The sequence below is a fragment of the Amphiprion ocellaris genome, chromosome 3 (assembly GCF_022539595.1).
Source record: "Amphiprion ocellaris isolate individual 3 ecotype Okinawa chromosome 3, ASM2253959v1, whole genome shotgun sequence".
NCBI lineage: Eukaryota > Metazoa > Chordata > Actinopteri > Pomacentridae > Amphiprion > Amphiprion ocellaris.
The window spans coordinates 19,938,635-19,957,298 of NC_072768.1; the positions used below are offsets into that span (position 1 = coordinate 19,938,635).

At 38.7% G+C, this 18,664-nt stretch overlaps 1 protein-coding gene across 3 annotated transcripts in view; it reads right to left on the reverse strand.

Annotated features, from left to right (window-relative positions):
- lingo1a (leucine rich repeat and Ig domain containing 1a) overlaps nucleotides 1-18,664 on the reverse strand; it is a 138,808-nt gene that overhangs the window by 54,572 nt on the left and 65,572 nt on the right. For 2 of the 3 annotated variants that reach the window (XM_055009256.1, XM_023297273.3), the window contains one exon: nucleotides 13,602-13,747. The exons of the other annotated variant lie outside the window; for it this stretch is intronic. The gene's annotated coding sequence lies outside the window, so the exon portion shown is untranslated. The remainder of the gene's footprint in view (nucleotides 1-13,601; nucleotides 13,748-18,664) is intronic. 3 annotated transcript variants of the gene reach the window in all.

An 18,664-nucleotide genomic window follows, 5' to 3' on the forward strand; every position in this document is an offset into this window, starting at 1 on the left:
TGATGTGATTAGTGCGGGCAAAATGTTCGCTGGTGGAAATAGGTGTCTTCTTCTTCTTGTCCTTCCTCTCCCCCTAAAAGCAAACTGAACTACAAGTCATGAGTGCAGCAGCTTCCTGTGTCGTCTGGGTTACATCCCTCGCTGATAGCTACGGTTCTTCATGCAGTTAAAAGTATAATTTATCAACAAAAAAGCTTTGAGTGAACAATAAACAGGAAAGTGGGAAAGTATCATGCTTTCTTTTACATACAAAGAAACACAAAGCTGTTCAGAGCCTCAGTGCAGCATTTGGAGTCATTTTTAAACACAGTGATCTTATCCAGAGTGTACAATCATCGTCATCACTGTCTTCACATTCATGAACAACCCTGGTGACCTAGAAAAACAAGATACCAACCCACAATTAGGGGATAATAGACTAGATCGAGCTGACAACAGCCCTTGTGTCCATAGACAGCTACGCCCAGTAAAAGTGTCCTTGACCTTGAACAAGGTACTAGAATCCAGCACACTCAATTACTGTAAATCATTTCTGATAAGAACATCAGCCAAATGCCAAAAAAGCTAAGTGAACATAATGAAAACCATGTGTCAAGAAGGGTATGTAAGCAAATCTCAGCTTTCTTCCAGATTACTGAACAGAACCATGAATGTTCAGTGTATAAGAAAGAGAATCAGTTTTGAGAGATTTTACCATTCAGCCGACTTCTGAAGTCTGTTGTTTGCCTTTTGTTTGTCATTTTTGCTATTCACCCCTATAACTGCAGTTCATACTTCACATCAAGATTCTTTGCCTTCACTTTGTAACTCTTAAATGCATCTGCCCCATCCATTTTACTCCATCCACCGTGAGCTATTTCTCGTCTGTTAAATGCATCAATATTTGATGTAGAATCAGCTCTAAACCATTACAGCAAACCTTGGACGAGGCTCAGTAGCATAATCTTTGGTAGCGTAGTGCACCCACCAATATGAGGGGCGATGACCTTCATGCACTGATGCTTTGCAATCATTTTAAAAGCAGAATCTCTTCACAACAGCATACGGGAGATAAGACTAAACCTTTACAAGAGGAAGTTGCTGCTCATCCTTGAGCCCAAAATCTGTTTACAGACTTTAAACATAAATCCACCAAAAAGCTAGAACTACTGGATACATCTACATAGTTTACTCCAGCTGCACTTTTGTGATCCTTAAACTTTGAGCAAGGAAAAATAAAAAAAAATTAAAAATGGCATCTTGTTCATTATGGTGTTTGTCCATTAATTCAGGAGAAAAACATTGATGTCCTACTGTCACTTTGTCTGAACAAGGTCCTTGTGGAAATAATTACAAGAGCCATTTCATATTTAAGATTAATGACTACTGAATATCCATTTAGGGGACCATTAAAACATACATCATAAGCAATAGAGATTAATTCCCTGGGACATGTTAATATCACTCCCAATAATGAGACATATGTAACACACACACACACACACACACACACACACACAACGCAAACAATACAAATTGTAGTAAACATAATGTATTTGCATTTCTTCTCCCACGAGCTGACATTCACACAGATACCACTTCAAATCCCATTTATACTCTTATTAGAGATGAGCTTTTGTGTATCTTCATATTCGGCACACAAACATCCCCATAAACATGAATACGCCACTCATTACCATGGCAACAGCTTATGGCAAAACCAAAGGTAAATACGGTGTTGATATGCACACATTACAGACATCAGCGCTGAGTGTACCTGTGCACTCGTGAACTCTTGTTCAGCTCTCTTTTTATCAGCATTACATCCTGCTTGGTCCATTATTCTTTTGTGCTCCATTTCAGCCTGAGGGGAACTGACTGCAATACATAGATATAGCTCTTAATTGTCTTCAACACACAATAAAATGACACAAAAAATACATTATTCCTCTAATTTGAAGGATGTGTGTTCATGCACTACCATCACCTCTGTGCAGTCATACAAAAAACATGCATTTCAAAGCGATGCCTCGTGGTGCCTTTCAAGCATGTCCTCTTCCTTTGTGTGTTTTGCTACTCTCTGTATGCATGTTTAAATAAACATGTACAGTCGCTGTGCATTTTGGCATGGCAGCAGAGACCCAACACACCTCAACGCTGCACCGGCTAAATCCCTTTACATGATAGGAATGCGGCCCCTGCATCCTTTGGAAAGCTGACCTTGGATTCTTGTTTTGCACTTAGCAGGGAGGATTAGAGGAAATCTTCCACAAACACACATTTTGCTCGAAGAGATCTGGGCCTATTTTGCCTAAGCTTTATTTCAAAAATGCAAAACAAGGCTACTTTTGAACTTTTGAATCTGTGGCTATTGAGAGAAAAAGGGAAAATATTGTGCATGGAGGTGATTTTTCTCTTATCATATTTTTTTAATGTTTTTCCTGTGTCAAAAGTAGGTCGAGCTGAAAGGCAAAGAAACTTACTGATATTTGATTCTGGCAGAAGAAAAGACTTTCCAAAAGTCAAGCTAAACTCTTAAGCAATGTGACCTCTGCCTAAATTAATAACCATTTTACCCCCAAGCTTTTTAGTTCTTTTTCATCACTATGTACTGCGCATTTGGACCAAGAACCACTGAACTCCAGATGCATTCTGAATAGCTGGATGACTTCCGGCTTGGACCAAGAAAACATCATTTAACTTGCCAATAACCACATGTTTCCCATAGTAAGACCTATTTTTTAATAGTAGTGTCATTTTGCGATAACAAAGCTGCTAGAATGTCTACTACATTTCTGGGTTTAAACATTGGAAATCACGTTCTGGACCAATAATCAATTTAAACAGTGTAATAAACAGAAATAGTTAAATCTGTCTGAGTTGCAGTGAAGTTTTTGACCACATTCTCAGGGGGAAAAAAATCAATTGTCTGAACTTTATGCTCTTTAATCTCAATTTGGATGATGCGAAAACAGCACAAACAAATACACCATTTACAGGTTACAGTTTTATCTTAAGTTCAAGCAAGCTGAAGTAACTAGTAAAAGTTAGGATTTCTCTCCTTTAGTTTTTTTCTGTCAAAAAATATAACTTTCCTCACAGTACAAAACACCTTGAAGTAGAATGTGAAGCAAAGTAATTGGAGTTGAAGACATATGTCCACACCGATTTCCAACTTGGGTACAGCGTTTCAATTTAGCAGTAGCAGCATTATGGCACTTCCATGCCAGACCATTAGTGCATTGCATGAACAAGCGTTGAAGCATCTCAGAATCACTGAACTACACCTGATACTGAGCACAAACGTGGAAGTGCCTTGATTGCCTTTTCACACGTTGGTGAGTTGGTCCAGCAGCTAATCTAAATGTAATGGATGCTAAAGAGCTTCTGTAATCCTTGAGGACCTGTTGTTCATTTTACAAGTGCACACCTCAAATTAGATGCACAATAACAATTTTGGTCACCTACTGTTTAACATTAAACATGTTGCATACACATATACATATACATGTCATACATCATGGCTTTGAATTTCAAGACCATAAATTGTTTTCAGTCTGTTCCCTCCTTTTATTCCTTTTGAAAATAAGGACAATGAGAGCCCTTGGTAACACACAGTAAGCATTCGGTGAACGCTTACGTGATCATGAAGCTCAGCAGCTAGAACAATGGAACGGGAATAAACAATGGTGACCCTGGCATATTTTAGTGCCTCTGGCAAAGTCATGAATGAAAAGATTTTTATTTGTTACTGAGGTTACATTTTTTGTTTTCTTTTGTGTGTCCAAGGACAGGGACGCAGGACCTTTGGTAACATGCTGACATATCATGTGTTTACAGCATTAGATATAACCCAGACACAGGAGTTTATGACAAACAAACATGCCATCTCCATCCATCAACTCAAATAAATACACCAGTGGACACAGAGCACAGGAAGTGAGAAGAGAAATGAGCAACGTGGAAAAGCACAAGACACAAGAATGATACTATTATGTAATAAAAGACAAAACTGTATTTTTCTTTTGTGACACATCAACATCCAGTTTATGTCAACAGCAGGATCAAGTAAACCATAGCCAGAGGCTAATGATGTACTGTCTCAGAATTAATGTTCAAAATATGTATGTAGGTTGGTTTGTTAGCAACCTTAGTCAAAAAACACACAAACGAATTTGGATGAAGTTTTCAGGGAAGGTCAGAAATGACACAAGGACCAAGTGATTAGATTTTGGCAGTCATGCAGCTTATAGTCTGGATCCATGGATTTGTTAAAGATTTCTGGCTCACAGGGTGCCCGTATAGCTCAACAGGTTAAGCAGGTGATCCATGTACAGGGGCTGGTCCCTGACGTAGCCGCCTGGGTTTGATTCCCGCCCACCGCCCTTTGCCGCATGTCTTCGCTCCACTCTTCCCCCCCTTTTCCTGTCTGCCTCTCCAACTGTACCTATCAAATAAAACCAAAAGGCCAAAAAAATAACTTTAAAAAAAAAAAAACTAAAGATTTCTGGATCACTGCTAGACAGCGGCACGGTGTCACTGTAACTATGACAACAAGTGAACACTATGTCAGCTGCCTGCTGAAGATCACATGATTGTGATCCTACTACAAATCAACCGCTGTGGATTTATCGGGACTTATCCATCGGAAGTAATACAAGGAAATGATTAAATTGTGGGGGTGATTCTGAGTCCCATCAATTCCTGCTGCCTGCTACATATTTAGGTCACGCGATTTGGTATCAGTACATAGCGTACACATGCATGCTAACCCTTTTGTTTGTGGGTACATCTATATTAATATGGCCAAATGCTATGTTGCCATGATTTCTGATAATCAATAACTAATAAACAAATGCTTCAATTCTTTTTTTAAAAAAAAAAAAAAAAAAAAAAGTTGCATTTCTGACAATGCCATATGGGGGAATGAACAGCCTTGGCGGAGTACTGCGCTCCCTGAGTGCTTTTCTAGTTTCCATATGCCTCTCATTACATTACATTACATTACATGTTCTGGATCATAACATCGTTCTATGACTGTGATGTTGCACAGAAAGTTTAAGTGCAAATCCTCAGGTATTTTATTCACCATATACATGGAGAAGCTGTGATGATCCTGCTCCAGCCTCTGCCCTTCTTCCTCCTTTTCTCTTTTTCCTTCTTTCTTCCATTGTTCCTCATCTGTTTGTTTTGACCTGTCTCTCTCTCTGGCTCCCTCTGTCTGTCATCTCTCCCTCCTGTCTCTCTCTCCCTGCTTCACCTGCCTGCACTCTGTTTTGCTGATTACTGCAATGAGTGTCACCTGCAGTAATTAGTTCACTCCATTCACCTGTTCTCCACCTCACCTCCACCTATTTAAGCTCTGCCCTTTCATTCACTCCCTGCTGGATCATAGATTCACATCCCTTTTTAGATTCTGTTGCCCTCCAAGATTCAGTAGCCCACATGCCTTCATGGACTCTGCTTTTGGACTCCGTTTTTCCTTCCACTGGATTTTCCTCACTTGAACTCAGTTCTTCTTGTGGATTCTCACCAGCCCTGCTTCAGTCTCCAGTCTGTTTTTCCTGTCATGTCTCAGTCTGCCCCCTGGATTTCCTAAGCTTGTCCCCCCCCACCGTTGTCCGTTCCTCCATCTTGTGAGTACCCCTCTTAGCTTAGTTTTGTTAATTCACTTTAGTTTTGTAGACTTCCGTTTTTGTAATCTTAGTGTTGGTTTTAGTACTGTGACTTATTTAGCATAGATTTGGTTTAGTTTCCCACCTGTTCGGTTACCCATTTTCTGTACTGGTTTATTTCCTGTTTTGTTAAATAAAAACCTCTTTCCCTTGAACCTCCTGTCGGCCACTATCTGTGTCTGCGCCTGGCTTCTCTGACTCCTTCCCCGTAACAAAAGCCAGCAAGATTCTCAATTTAAGAGGTTACTGTGTTGCTACAGATGTTGTGATCTAATTCAAAAATGGCCAGATACACACTATTTTGTGGTTGAGAATTAATAGCAATTACAAGAAAATGCAGTTTTGTAGGAGGATTGAGTAAAACAAGAGACAAATCAGTGCTTAGAAATTAATGCCCAGTTTTGTCTGTTTGTTTTTGTCATTCGTTTTTGTTTTTTTTGGTTTTTTTTTTATCACAACATACTAAGCCATTATATGGCATGGTTTCAGGGTACAAAATATATTAATTGCAGTTTAACCCCAGATTTATTTAATTTGCCTATATGCATTATTGAGTAATTAAAAAAACAACACCTTAGCATTATTTCATCGTCTATTGAGGCTCACCTTCTGAAAATGTCTTCTATTTTTAAAAAAAACAAACAACTTCATAGTTACATTCCACTGTGATAGTATATGTGGCTGTGGGAATTAGTACAGCAAAACAAAAAGTTAGGTAATGTAGTTACTGACTAACAATCTTCCCATAGGGAGTGGTTTAGGGTGGGTGGATTGGTCAACAAAACATACAACTTAAACATTTCAAGGATACAATGATAGTTCCATAACCTCCATGTTTGCCTTGACATAAACGGTAATATTTCCCTTAACATAACCAAACTGTTGTAAACCTAACCAAACATTGGCTAAACATATCAGTGCTATACATCCTGCCACCAGTAAGGGCGCTGCTTGAGGAAACTCTTGTATAGGCTGTATTCAGTGGATAGGAACAAGCTACTATTATGGTCATTAAGTCTTAGGAAGATGTTGAAATAATGTTGCACTTACAGGCAAGAAATAAAACAAAACTTTGTATGAGAAAAACTGATCACAGATAAACAAGCAATAAAGTAACTTGACATGATGTCAAGAGTAGGTTAAAAATGTATCAATCACAAAACAAAATAGGACAGCAGAATGGAAGTCAGATCATCCAAAATGGGTATTAACAGTTTTCCATTTTTTCACCCTTATTTGGTTTTGTTGTGGCATTTAGTTTAACCAGTGTATATTTCTGTTCGATTACATGACAGAAACAAAGCTGGATATTATAATAGAACACGTCCAACTCTGTCTTTTATTCCTAGTCAGAGTTTTTTAAGCGTACTACTGTCATAATTTCTATTTGCGACAGGTATATGTTGTAAAGTATTTTGTTACTGGCAGCTCAGTCAGAGTTAACATGGATTTTCAAGCAATATAAACTGAAATTCAAGTGTACCTTATTTCCTTTTAAACGGTTGGTGTAAAGGTATCCTTTGGTGAAATCAGAATATTATCCATTTTTGACAACATGTATTGAAAACGAACGAGTCCAACTAGAGGGAAGCTGTCTCTAATTAGACAAAAAACAAAGCTCTGCCCTAAAGCATGAGAAACCAATTATGTAGCAGGTACCGAAAATAAACAGACTGCTTCACTCAATCGTTCTTTGAGAAGAGATTCATGAATTTCAGATCAAGCAAATGCAGGCATGGTGTCTAATGATGTGTACAGATGCATCTTGCATTTGAAAAATGACAGTGCAGCATGTTTGAAATCCAGTCACTGTGATGACAACAAAGATGAAGCTGAGGCTAATTTTACCAATATACTGTTGAAAGACTGACTGTGGACATTCTTCTCAATCTCATACACAGTTTCTATAATGTAAAAACAAGTCCAGGATACTTTCTCAATTACACAAAGAAAAATGCAAGGACAGTGACGCACAGACATTAACTAAATGACATTTCAGTGCAGCTCAGGATGCTTCACTTTACATTTCTTCCCTGTCTTGTCGACATGGATGCAGCTATGCGCAGTGGAGGATATTCATAATTCAAAGGTCAAGTCTTCGGGGTTTTGTATGCAAGGTGAAGTGCAAGCCATCGAACAGGAACATTCCTCATTAGAGCTCGCTGAGAGGTGTCCCTTCATTGTTCTTATGCAAATGATGAATCATTTTCTGATGCTGTACATTGTAGTTATCCGGTGCAGTGGAATATGTAATCTCCATTCTTAAGGCACAGTACAACAGATTCTGATGTTTTTCAACCTGATGTAGAAGAATATAACTGTCAGCTGTTGAGCTTAAGCCTCTGTAGGTTGATATTCAATATTAAGTACTGAAATGATTCATGTTTTTGATTGAGGAGTATAGATATGAGTTTGAGAGGCAAAAGTTTACTTGGCACCAGGGTGAGTATAGTAACTTTAAACCCAATTCCAGTTGCCAGCGATATGACCTAAGGAAAGCTGTTCTATACCAGTTTAAGTCAAACTATTGCATTTATTCATTCTAATTTATTACTCCGCCAAGGAGCGTGACTTACTTATGTGTCGATCAGTGTTGGTTTGTCTGTCTGTTTGCACCATTACTCAAACATGGACTAACAGATTTGGATGAAATTTTCGGGGAAGGACAGAAATGACACAAGGACCAAGTGATTAGATTTTGGCAGTGATGCAGCTTATAGTCTGGATCCACTTGTTAAAGATTTCTGGATCATTGTGAGACCATGACTACAAGTGAACTCTATGTCAGCTGCTTGCTCACAATCACATGACTGATCAAGAACAAATTGACCACTGCAGACTGATCAGAAATGATACAAGGAACAATTGATTAAATTGTGGGGGTGTTTCCGAGTCCCATCAATTTTTAGGTCACACGATTTTGTATCTGTACATAACATACACATGCATAACACACGCCTGTGCTCAGCGCAAGTTCAATTTGTTTGTGAGTACATCTATATTAAATGACAATATTCTATGTTGACATGATTTCTGATCATCAATAACTAATAAACAAATGCTGCATTTCAAAAAAAAAAAAAAGCTGCATTTCTGACAATGCCATATGGGGGAATGAACAGCCTTGGCAGAGTACTACGCTCTCTGGGTGCTTTTCACGTTATTTATCTGTATTCTAGAGAAGGACATGGCAAACAGCAAAAGGATAACAAAAGGTTGTCCTTTTCAGTAACATCTTAGTTCAATTTAAAGATGTCTAGAGAACTGTTTATAGCGTATGAAAGAATCAACTGAATACAGAAAGACTGATTCATGGATGTTTTGTCGTCAAAATTTGCACAAAAATCTGAAAAGTACCATTTTTTTCCCCTCTTGATCATGAGTGGTGAGTTCAAGCAAGGTTGATTCCGAAATTAATCTGTACAAAACCTGCATGTGTGACATACTACTAAAGAATAATGACTGCAATAGAAGCGATGATCTAGTTTCCTGTATAATGACTGTTAAATCCTGCTTCAGTATTTTAATATCAGTTTGCCATAAACAAACCAGCAAAAAGCAAAACATCAGGAAATCACTCCAAAGACTGAGACGCCACATTCAAAGTGCTCTATTCACTCATAGGCATGGTAAGCAATGCTATTTTCCCTGTTGGCACCTTATGGCAGCGCTGAAAATACAATAAAAAAAGCCCCAGCAGCTCGCCTGCATGTCTCATACATCTTCAGTCATGCGGAAGGCCGTCCGTCAGTTTTACTGCACATCGGCTTCCTCTAAACGCAGCATCGATGACTGATGGCCCTAAGTGCAACTAGATAACTACGGCAGGGGATGATAAAAATGTGAAAACACACATCCTAGACAGGAAATTGGCCATTTTGGAGCAATTGGCGCAGAGGAGCTGAAGTGATGGCACTTCCTTCAATGCTCCTCCCTTGAAAAGCAGAGTTGTCTGCTCGTCCACGGGGAGATAGTTACAGTCCACTGGACATATTACAGAGGTACACTAACCTAAGAGATCTCAATTTTTTTTCTCTTTACTCTTTTTTTTTTTTTCTATTCCTTACTGTTGCAGAGTCAAACCTAAGTTCGTATAAGCCTGCCGTGAAAAAAGTTTCAGTCAATACCCTGGCAAGCTGCAGCAAAAAGAATCAACTTTAAACAGCTGAGGGGGGAAAAGAGCTATTATGTGGTGAAGTGATCAGATGGGGTGTAATAAAACAATGGCCTGGTGAAAGTAGGGTAATGAGGAAAAGTGACTACGTATGAAAATGGATCACTGCAGATTAATGGCGAGTGGAATATCAAAAGAGACAGGCAGGTACATGAAATTATGAGGTGACTCACCCGTTTTTTCACAGTGACCTGAATCTGTAAATAACCGTTTTATGTTGTTTCATGTCTCATATCTCTTTCTTCTTTACATCTTTTATATTTCCCTTATATGCACCACATGTCTGAAGCAGTGAATCAAACTGAACTGTATTGATTGATGGTAACAATAATACTACAGCTGCTTTTCAAGGGTCATAAGCACATTATAGAGGTGAGCAGTTTAACCTGGCTGATGGGGAGCAATCGAGGAACTAAATACCATCTTTATATAATCTGGCATGAGTAATGGTTATCTACCAATTGAACTCAGATTGTTCATTGCACAAATGTGCTTCAAAAGAGTTCTACTGTATTGTGCTCATTCCCACCTCTATATTTTTATACAGTGAATCCACTAGAGAGGCTTTGCATGATTCATAATTTTAAAAAAAACTGTTTTATTGAATACTGGCTGTTATGCAGGACCAGCCTGAAAACCCTAGACTGTAAATAAAAGGTGGATATAGTGATATGGCCATCGCTATCTTGCTCTTTTGAAAGCAGATGTACTGAGAGGTGGTTGAACCTGATTGCGAACATGGGGACATTATGCATGCCGATACAATACCAGTCACTGCTTTATCAAACATTTCACTCTAAATAAGACCATAATTTACAAAGTGAATATGATTCTATATTGAAGAAGATGGCAAAGTAGCATATAAGTCCATAAACTCATTAGAAATATCTTTACTGTGGTAACCAATTAAGTGAAAAGCAGGGTTGATTTTTTGTTTTTAGATACTTCTATACAATTTGACTACTTTTTCTGAAACCACAGGAGTCGCCCCCTTCCGGTCATTCCAAAGAATGCAGGTTTAATTTCCACATTTTAGAGGCTACGTCCATCTTTTATATACAGTCCATGCTGAAAACAGGTAATATTATTATGGGACTAAAACCCACTTCATCTGTTGGCCATCTATTAGAAGCCTTCTGAAGGGCAACACCTAGTGCTTGTGAGCACAGCCTCATTCTGTGAGGTTCTGAAAACAAACTGTGAACATACAAGACTTATTCCCCTGTTATTTGGTGTACATGTGGGAAATGCTGTGATATATGCTGACTGAAGTGGAAAACTGCAATGTTTTATTCTGCTGTTGCCAAATGACTGTATCATATCTTCTTGCACCACTGGTGGCAATTTAAGTGATAGTTTACTAGTTTATTTATATTAATCTGGTAACAAGCAGTGATATTACTTAAATAGAATGCAAGACAGTGCATAAACGTTTATTAATAAGACAATAGTAGACTTTGTGGGTGTGTTGTGCTTGAAGTAGATGACTGTATAAAGAGTAGAAAGAAAAAAAACAGACTGGAAACAGGTGGACCCAATAGCCTAGTGGTGAGGGCAGGTATCACATGGTCGCAAATGGCATTAAGTTATGAGTCCTTGGTTGGATTCCTAACCACAGTCTCCTGCTGTCTGGGTCTAACAAAGGCATAATGCAGAAAAGGTTGGAAACCTACTATTCATAGCTGTTTGAAGATGGAGCTTTTTATCTCACAGGGATTATTTTTACATAGACGCATGCAACCTTTTACAACCGTATTTTGTGAAACCTTAACCACATTTATTATGAACATCCAATGCTATAAAATTGTGAAGAGTATTTGACAGAAAGTAAGTAAAAGCATAATATATAATGGATGTCCAACTGATATTTTTATTGGCTGAAATAACCCTTGATCACACTACAGACAGTACATATACAAGTGAGTGTAAAAATCATTTTAGTGCTGATTAATAATTCATCCTTCAGAAAGTGCTACTGGTCTCATGGTCATCAAACTGTATTACCTCTGAAACCAGAGCAACTGCATTTCTGAGGGAAACCCTATCTCCTAGGAATTAGGGTTCATTCCAGCTATGGTGTTATTTCCGCAGCCAACAAAAACACAAGTCAAAACCAATGGACAAAATAGGCAGTTAGTGGAAAAATAGAATAAACTCCTGTGAATGGTGACTCATAATAAGCAAATATTTTTTTTAAAAAGGAGCATGGCCTCACAGACTCCCATTCAAGAGCAGGGGTTGGGGGTGTAGGCAGTAGTTAAAACAGTAGATGGCATGTTGAGCCATTTCCAACTCATGAATTACACATTTTTAAACATTTGATAAGAAATATCAATATTAACACCGCATTTAAGTGTTTCAGTTTGTTTAAAGCTCTAAAAACAAGTGTGCAGTACCTCCTTAACATTTCTGTCAAGCTACAACTACTTTGATACCCCAAAAAATAAAACATTCATATGTTCAACTACAACATGTTATTTTCAGGCAAACATATCTGATCCTGCAGTTCAATATCCACTTGTAGTGACCTTGTCTTTTCCTAACCAAAGTGCACCTACCTCAACCACCTCCCTCTGAATCTTCTACATTTCATAAACTGTAGTGCTTTATTCAGTACAAAAACATCCAGACATCGGTTTATTTGCCCTTACATGCAATTGTGAAACAGTTTAGTTGTATAGAAAAGATTTCTATAAGGCAGGGTTGGCTGGGGATGATTTTCTCACTGACCAGTCATAAATAACGTTTTCTTTTGCTGATTAAATAAGGTACCTTATAGAGAGGACGGATAACAATTTGTGGCATTACAGCAATCCCAGTGAAAGCTAGATAATGTATGCTATGCTTTTGCTTTCAGTCAGAGCTGCACCTTAAATCAAGAGGCTTAGCTTTAACACACAGCTAGTAGCAGAGTATTGGTTAAATTAACCTTGTCTTCCAGAAATGATGTACATGTCTATATGCTCTATTAATTTACAAGAGGAGGAAGTGCAATGTCATCTGGATTATCTATGGACAAATTAGAGATTTTTTTTTAAAAAAGTCAATTGATATTCACACTGTAACAGTAAAATATTCACTGACAATTTATCTCATTTATTTTCCTACAATATCTATTTTTGCAAGCGTCAGCTAGTCGCAATTGTTTCATCAGCCACAACAAGATATGCAGAAACATTTATTGAAAAGTCATCTTTTTCCATTGCATTATAACCCAAGTGTCCCTGCTGCCTAAACTGCATGGTACGAACACTGTTCTCCGGCATTTTAGTCCTATGCTTTCGTACTTATGTTTGCAAAGTTGTCTGCAAGCATAACCACAACAGTAAAGATCAACCCAGGCATAACTGGAAAAACTTGTTAAAACTTTCTAGGACACAGGATTTGGTAATACGGTCACTTACTAGTGGTTTGAAATCCTCCAGTTTTAGAGGCATCTAACATCAGTCTGGAAGTAGTGCAGTCATGTAATAAGCCAATGAGATAAGGAGATGAGATATTCCAACATTTGAAGTGTCTGATTGCAGTGTGATGAGTCAGCTTTATTAAATCTGTTAATCGCATCCTCACTTCAACCACACGCGGCACGTTGTTCTTTTTTTCCTAGAATGATTCTCACTGAGTTATTTGACGTCTGGTTTTAAAATGTGTCAGACGCGGCTTACAGCTGCAGAGCATTTCCACGCACTGAAGCTGGAGATGCTTCCACCACTGTACACTGCATGCTGATCAGCAGGAATGCCTCATAATTCTGGTAGTGCAATAATACTCACAGGCAGTAATTGCTGGCCTGCTGATTCCAAAGAGCTTCTGGATCTGCTTACTGTGTAGAAGGTGGGAGGCTGAAAGTGTGCGCTGGGCAACGTCTCCCCTTAATCCACATCCCCTCGCAGCATTCCCTCTTCAACTGATCAGCCACCTGCAAGAACAAAGCAAAAATGGAAACTTACTCCTCTGCTAATAAATCAGATTGTGTATTATATATTCATGAGATTCATGTTATCTGTGTACTTCCTATTTCATAAGCAGGACACAGTGTTCTGTTCTATGAATGCTTTAAATCTCTCAGTGAAATTGTTTTAAAAACTACCAAACTGCACTCATAGGCAGTATTTTAATTGAATATGCTGTGTGTATTGTGACTGTTGTCATTTGAAAGTGCATGGACTAAACAACTGTTGGCATTGAAAACAAGTTGTAAATACAATGCTGACGTGTTATCACATATATCAAGTTGTTAGCAAAGAGCTGCTTACACAGCAGCAGACATGAAAGAACATTATTATTTATTTGGAGATGTGTTTCTGGCCACATGATGAATTCCAAAGGATGAAGTCCAATATTTATGCTTTTGTTTAGCTTTGGTCTTCATCAACTCCTGGGGGAAATATGTTGCTCATTGGCCGCTCAGCGCTTTATTATCTTGACCAACTAGACACTAACTGTGTGTGTGTGTGTGTGTGTGTGTGTGTGTGGTGTTTGCAGACACAGCGAGTGGTGGGAGTGAACCAAAACTGTAAAGTTTCACCACAAAACCACAATTAAAGATGCTAAAATGCTTCAGTGAAAACAGCAGGACTGCAGAGTTGGGTGATATTCACTGTTGCAACCACTTTTACATACAGGGTGACATTCCACAAAGGATTCTAGTGTATTAAAAGCCTGACTTCAGCCTAATCAGTTAACTTACAGCTTAAGTAATTTCAGGTTTAAATACTCAATGTGACAGCAAGTTACCTGGAAGGATATTTTAATTTCTTTAGTTAAATTAATTTAAAAAAAGCAAAAAGATAAAAACATTGACCAAATAGCAGGGTGGAGTTTGAGTCTGAGGAGAAAAACAAAACCACTGAAAATTACAATCATCGATGCCAACCATTCACTATTCCATTTACAAGTGTGGTAACTTCACACCGAAGAAGATCTTTGCAAAAGAGTTCAAAAATATTTCAGTTTTGCTTTTGGATTTCACATCTCAACTAGCTGCCAGTAATAAACACATGCTGCATTTCCTTCTCTGTGGGTGAGAGACGAGCAGACTTTGGAAATGCCAAATAGATCTTGGATGTTTCAAAGTATAGATGCTGAAGTTAATTAGTTCCTTCATTACGTTTAATAAATTACACAATAGCTGCTGGTGAAGTTATTAATATTCACATTTCCAGTAACTGATTTGTATTTGTATGACAGCATTTTACAGTAGAAGCTGTTCTGTTCACCTGATGACATGCTGGTTCCATTAACATCAAAGCATTTGACGCTTAGATCCAAAAATCAGAAGCTACTGTATAATATCATTATACCAGATAAGCCGTGTTTATCAGCAAACAGCGCAAAAGGCAACGGCCGCCAAATGTCTTGGCAAACATTTGATCTTCCACATTCTGATACGTGCACATAGAAACTAGCTGATGCATTTAAATCAGAAGGGATGTAACTTCCCTTTGATTTCCTGGCTGAGAAAAGTCAGGCCTTGGATCCAAAGCAAAGTGCTGGAGCATCTGTGCTGGTGTAATTTGTCTGCAGAGTTGTTGGCAGTAATAGAGACACCTTGCTCTTCCTCGGCAAGATGTTCGACATCTCATCTGCCTCATTACTGGCAAAACAATTAATTTCAATGCATGATATTTGGTTTCAGATTATTTACTAGCAGCTGTATTGCAGCTTGGATGGCACATTACAAGTGACGTAGTTTAGAAGCCGTAAAGACACTGAATTTAAATGTTACTTTACATATGTATATTCATTTCACAAATAGCAAAGATACAAAAGAAGTTGGAAAAAAAATCACATATATCAGATAGGCAGCAACAGATAAATGTGATTGGTTGTGTTGAAATGCTGCATCCTTTGAATAGTTGCACATTAATAACCCTATAGATTCATACATTAGCAAATGCATTTAATTCTATGGCAAAATTAAAGATCTTAAGTGGTCCATCAGAAATGCTAATATTACCACGAAGCATTATCCATTAACATGAAAGCATCAGAAACCTTAACTGTCATTAGGACTAGTTAATTCAGACACTTCTGCTGAGATCCACTGAGCATGTAAACATAAAGCCAGTCATGATGGGAAACAACAAAACTTCAGATGGCTGTAATTTAGTTGAAATATTCACCATGCTAACGCTACAGAGACAGCGATGGAAGCTTTTTAATTGGGTTGCTGGTTTAATAAGCTGGCAGGTAAGTGGAGGAATGCGGGGAAGTCTTGGTTGACATCTATCTGCAAATGAATGCATTAAAATCACTGCATTATAAATAACCCCTGCTTAGGCTTTGTGCAGTGGTGAGCTGAATCAACAATAGACAACTCACATGTACTGATGTCTCTTTTTTCATTCCAATACCACGCATGATTGCCCACAATGTGATCTGATGTGAGAGATTTTGTCAACCCTCACTAAAGAATCCTCACAGTGTTTAAATCTTAATGGCATTACTTGCTGAATAAACGCATCATGCTTGGCTTCTCTCTGATAAAGCACAAGGAGCTCTTTGAGTGAAACCTGGAAGTCAGTTCCACATGAAAACTGCTGCTGGGTATTTTAGGAGTGAAGTAGAGCCTGATAAGGGAATTAGCTCATTGTTTTCCCCACTTTGAAAGCTGTCAGCTCTGGCAAAAATGATTCCTGCCATTCTGTCACATTTGCGGGACCTCGGAGAATACTACCACCGCCGCCACAGCATGCAGAGCAGCAAGGAGCTACCACATGTTGTCTGTGAAGTATAGCTGAGACTCAAAGACAACAAGGACACTTGACTGACATGTTGTAAAGTCACAGGGGATAAGAAGAATCACAGAATAACCTGAACACCAGCAACGTCTCCTTCAACAACCTTGGCTTTGTAGACAGCCCAACGACAAAAGCACGCACACTTAGTCTTTCTAGAAACTGAGGCTCTTGCAGAAAACGGGGGTCCATCTGCACATCATTTAAACATTTAAAATGGAGAGAGGGGAACCAGACAAAATGAAAAACTAGAGCGTGATAGACGATGGAGTTCTAGTGTAAAACTCTCACCAGCGAGCTTGACAGAAAAGTAATTTCAAGGGTAAGAGTATGATATAATAAATAACATAATGTATGCATAAGTGAATTACGGATCAACAGCAGCAAAAGCCTCTGGGAAGAAAGAAAAAAAAACTTTTCTCAGTTTCTATCATGTGCTAGCATGATTTTACAAATCATCTCCGTGAGCAGAAGTCTTTGCCACTGATAGCTTGGGACTTTCATTTTTTCCCCCTGTGTCTGTGACAAGATTAGGCTATCTCTCCTTGTGCACATGGATGACTGGCTCCTTGGGGCCGGTCGCATCACTCGTGCACCCCCTCCCTCAATCCCAAGGCAGAAAACATTTCTATTTTCAACAGGATTAGCTCTCACCACAAGCCACCTGACAGGCAAAAGCATCACCCGTGCGGCACACACACCCCCAGGCACCCGGCAGAACATATCACGGCCTCAGTGACTAACAGAGATCCTGGGGAGTTTACCTTACAGTGGCATGCACAGTGGGTAACACAGTTCCACCCTCCATGCAGCATTTTTCAGCCATCTCTGTCTAAAATATTATCCCCACAGGAATTTCTGAGTCTTTTCTTTCAAGCTGTAAATAAATCTCTGGCTGGAACAGAAAAATACACACAGTCCCTCAGCATAGTTAACAAACAACAAGTTTTTTATTAACCTAAGAGGACCGACTGCTTCGGTATTCCATGTCAGAAAACTATAAAACCAGCAAAAATGAATAAATATACAGAGAGACTAATAGAGAAGTGATTAAGCTGACAGCTCTTAGCACATGCCAAAATGTTTAGTAAATCAGTTGGTAAAAAAAAAGAAAAGAAAAGAAATCTGCGTCATTGTGTTTTCATGATATCTGTCGTCTTCCTTGCTGTTGCTCCTCTTATCTTCATTTGGAGATAAACTTTGTGTCAGTGTGTTCTGTATTACACCAATACTTTTCCCTAATCAGGCCTCTAATCCGTAACCTAAAAGGGATGTGATACAAGCAAATGAGGTGTTAAAAGAAACATTTGGCGTGAAAAACAGCCTTATTAGCAATCTAGTGTTATGGATTGATACAAAAAAAGTTGAGTTTTCTTGAACAAAAACCAGGTCTCAGCTCACCCTGATCATCAGGTAGATCAGCTGTACCTGTGAAGAGGAGCTCAGCTGTGGGCTGTTGGTGATCAGCCTGGTTGGGAGACTATATATATTTTCCATTTTTGGTGCTAATGTGACATGGGGAGGGGTAAACGACATTCTCATGAGAACTTTCCCACGCCATGGACCTCTGTAATCTGTAACCTAGAAGTTGTCAGACAAGGGATGTGATACAAACAAAAAAATGAGGTGTTAAAAGAAGCCTTTTGTGTAGAAAAACAGCCTCATTAGCAATCTAGTATTATGGATTGATATGATTTTCAGCCCTGTTCTTCCTTAGACAGGTCTGAACTCATGCTGATCATCAGGTAGATCAGCTGCACCTGTGAAGTGGAGCTCAGCTGTGGACTTGGTGATCAGTCTGGCTGGGAGACTATTTTAAGAGAGGGCTTTTGACTTTTATCTCAGTTTGAGTGTCTGAATGAGAAAATCAAGTTATTCTGCACTAGTGACTCAACATAAGTTGTGTTTTGGGTCATAATTCTTAGTTCTGTTCTTTTGATAGATTCAGTGGGCGGTAATTGGGACAATTCTCACGAGCACCTTTTAGAAAACAAAGACCCATTTTTATTTCTAACCCCATTTTGAGTGTGTAGTTGTTGTTAGTTTCCCCATTTATGATCTTAAATATCTTGTGTTCTGGGGGGAGGAAACGCAAC